The sequence below is a fragment of the Colobus angolensis genome, unplaced genomic scaffold (genome assembly GCF_000951035.1).
Source record: "Colobus angolensis palliatus isolate OR3802 unplaced genomic scaffold, Cang.pa_1.0 Scaffold66, whole genome shotgun sequence".
Taxonomy (NCBI): Eukaryota; Metazoa; Chordata; class Mammalia; order Primates; family Cercopithecidae; genus Colobus; species Colobus angolensis.
The window spans coordinates 2,292,563-2,296,536 of NW_012120265.1; positions in this window are offsets into that span (position 1 = coordinate 2,292,563).

Sequence of the window (3,974 nt, forward strand, 5' to 3'; positions counted from 1 at the left end):
TTTTTTTTTGAGACAGGATCTCATGTAGTCTCCCAGGCTGGAGTGCAGTGGCATGATCACAGTTCACTGCAGCCTCGACCTCCCATGTTCAAACAGTCCTCCTACCTCAGCCTCCCAAGTAACTGGGACCTCAGGCATACACCACCATGCTTAGCTAATTTTTTTTCTTTTTCTTTTCTTTTTCTTTTTTTTTTTTTTTAGAGATACGGGTTTACTATGTTACCTAGGATGGTCTTGAACTCCTGGGCTCAAGTGATCTGCCTGCCTCAGCCTCCCAAAGCACTGAGATTACAGGTGTGAGCCACTGCACCCAGACTACCCTTTTCCTCTCCTCTTCTGCAGATGGCTGGAGTGTGGATAAATAAACTTTAAGGCATATGCAGCCTTGCCTGCCCTACCTGAGGCTCACCCTGAGCACCCTCATTCCACACAATGTTAGCCCAGTTTTTTAACACAAAAAAGCGCTGGGTTCTGGCCAGGTGCGGTGGCTCATGCCTGTAATCCCAGCAGTTTGGGAGGCCGAGGCGGGTGAATCACTTAAGGTCAGGGGTTCAAGACTAGCCTGGCCAACATGGAGAAACCCGTCTCTACTAAAACTACAAGAATCAGCTGGGTGTGGAGACTTGTGCCTGTAACTCCAGCTACTCAGGAAGCTGAGGGAGGAGAATCACTTAAACCCGGGAGGCGGAGGTTGCAGAGAGCAGAGATCGCATCACTGCACTCCAGCCTGGGCGACAGAGTGAGACCCTGTGTAAAAAACAAAACAACAACAACAGAAAGCACTGAGTCCTAGAGAGGTTACCAGCCACTCAGGTGACAGACCTGGATTTTGAATCCAGCCCCTGCAGGGTTTTCCTTTTGGCTCAGTTTCCCAGAATAGGGGCATCGGCTGTGATCCGAAGTTGTGGCCTCATAACCCACTGCCCTGGCCTGGGGGTAGCCAGGTCCCCTTTTCTTGGGTGAGTCAAAACCTTGTGTCTAGGCACAAGGGGTCTCCGGCTCCCAAAAGCAGTGGCCACAGCGCTGGGCTGGACACTTGGATCAGGTCCCCAGTTCCCTGGTGGCCTCTCTGGGCTTCAGTGGGCCCCTGTGAGTTGGTCACCAAGCAGCTCTATGTGTTTCCTTTTTTGGTGGGGTGGGGGTGGTGGGATGGAGTCTTGCTCTGTCTCCCAGGCTGGAGTGCAGTGGCACGACCTTGGTTCACTGCAACCTCCGCCTCCCAGGTTCAAGCGATTCTCCGGCCTCAGCCTCCCAGTACCTGGACTACAGGCATGAGCCACCATGCCCGGCTAATCTTATTGTATGTCTAGTAGAGATGGGGTTTCTCCATGTTGGTCAGGTTGGTCTTGAACTCTTGACCTCAAGTTATCTGCCTGCCTCGGTCTCCCAAAGTGCTAGGATTGCAGGCGTGTGCCACCGCGCCTGGCCAGCTCTGGGTGTTTCTGAGTACGGGGTCTCTGGGATCTCCTCCCCTATGGCCTGAGGCACCTCTATCCCCTACTCACCTTGCTCAGCAGGAAGGAGAGTGCCATCCCACTGTGCCTCATGCTGCCAGCGTCTCTGGCCCTGCGGAGATGGTTGTGAGACCTCCAGAACCCTGGGAGCCCAGGTACAGCCCTGTGGGACATCCCCTAGCCTAGACAGGAGCTCACTCCCACACTCTCTGCACCCTCCCTTCAATCCCAAGGACATTAAATCAAGGAGGCATGGACCACACCACAGGCACCAGCGTAAGGAACCCACCCGGACCTTGCAGCGATCCCTATCCAGGGACAGCAGCCAGGTACCCAAAGCCCCTCCACACACCCGTCCAGGTTCAGCAGCCTGCGTGGGGGCATCAGGACCGGTGAAACAGGGTCTCCTGGCCCCAGACCCATGGGAGACACATTCAGCTCCCAGAGCGGCTCTGATGGTTTCAGGGGAATTACAAGACTCCAGTCCCTCTCCTGAGACCCCCTCAAGCTCACGTAAGCTTGCTCCACGAGGCCCAGGCAGGTCTGGCACTCACCACCACTGCTGGGTCCCATGACCTCCTGGGGAGTGAGGGAAGGAGAAAAGAACCTGACCTGGCCAAGAGGGAGGTCTAGGGCTCCCCCAAAACCCACTCAGCGGAGCCTCTTAACTGTCTGGGCACCAGGCCAGAACATAACCCACACACTTTCCCTGGGTAAGGCTCCCAGTGGGTGGAGGGCAGAGTGTCCAAGAGGGCCTGATGGGGCAAGAGAGAGTGGCCAAGAGGGTGACCGGGTGTGGAGGGGGAGGGGTGGGGGAGGGCAGATGAAGGAGGCGGGAAAGGAGGGAAGGGAGGCGTAGGAGTGAGGAGGCTGGGTGAGAGGTGTTAAGTTTATTTATTTATTTTTGGAGGCTGGGTGAGAGGTGTTAAGTTTATTTATTTATTTTTATTTATTTATTTTTTTTGAGACAAAGTCTCACTCTGTCGCCCAGGCTGGAATGCAGTGGCATGATCTCGGCTGACTGCAAGCTCTGCCTCCCAGGTTCATGCGATTCTCCTGCCTCAGCCTCCTGAGTAGCTGAGATTACAGGTGCCTACCACCACACCCAGTTAATTTTTTTTTTTTTTTTTTTAGTAGAGATGGGGTTTCACCATGTTGGTCAGGCTGGTCTCGAACTCCTGACCTTGTGATCTACCCATCTCAGCCTCCCAAAGTGCTAGGATTACAGGTGTGAGCCACCGCGCCCCGCCTGAGAGGTGTTAAGTTTAATTGTTCATGTGTTTGCATATGATGGCAGGGTGCGCAAAGGAAGACAGTGGTAGGGGACCAGCAGCCCTGGGAATGGGGGGATTTTATCAACTTAGGGTCTAGTATATGTGCTTCCAAGCAGAGCCCATGGGGTGTAGCCTAGGGAGCTTGGGGGCTCCAGGAAAGCTGCCCACTGTGCTGTGCCGCCCAAGGCAGACCAAAGACCCTCTCTGGTTGGCCCCCTATCCACAAACTGTTGGGGCTACAGATGCAGCTAGAAATGGGGCCCCCAGGAGGGTGATGGGTGGGGTGGGAGGTGGGAGGGGCTGTGGCCAGGGGAAAGGGGCTGATGTGTGGCCTCCAGAGCTGCTATTGGCCTCCAGAGCTGCTGTGAGTTAATGTTTCCCCAGCATCGTCAGCTGCTCAGGAGGCCCCAACAGCGTCTCCCCTCCAAAGATACCAAAGCATGACCCAGCCTCAAGCCAGCGTTTGCCCCTCTGTGCTGGGTGACCTTGACCCCGTGGCCTCTCTGAATGTCCATTTCGGGGGCAGCTCCAGGCTGGAGTCGGGGAGATGGCTTGGGGGCACCTCCCAGGACAAGGCACACAACTGACACCCAACACCGAGCCTCCGTGTCCCCCTTCTGATAAAAAAGTCTGGACAGGGGGTGGGCACAGTGGCTCACGCCTATAATCCCAACATTTTGGGAGGCTGAGATGGGTGAATCACTTGAGGCCAGGAGTTCAAGACCATATTACCATATTAGCCTGGCTAATATGGTAAAAATACAAAAATTAACTGGGCATGGTAGCGCATACCTGTAGTCCCAGCTACTCAGGAGGCTGAGGCACAAGAATGGCTTGGGACCAGGCGCTGTGGCTCATGCCTGTAATCCCAGCACTTTGGGAGGCCAAGGCGGGTGGGTCACCTGAGGTCTGGAGTTTGAGAACAGCCTGACCAACATGGTAAAACCCCGTCTCTAGTAAAAATACAAAAAATTAGCTGGGCGTGGTGGCAGGCACCTGCAATCCCAGCTACTTGGGAGGCTGAGGCAGGAGAATCGTTTGAACCCGGGAGGCAGAGGTTGCAGTGAGCCGAGATCGCGCCACTACACTCCAGCATGGGGAACAAGAGCAAAACTCCATCTCATAAAAAAAAAAGAAAAGAACGGCTTGAACCCAGGAGTCAGAGGCTGCAGTGAGCCAAGATTGCACTACTGCACTCCGGCCTAGGTGACAGAGGGAGACTGTCTCAAAAAAGAAAAAAAGAAGC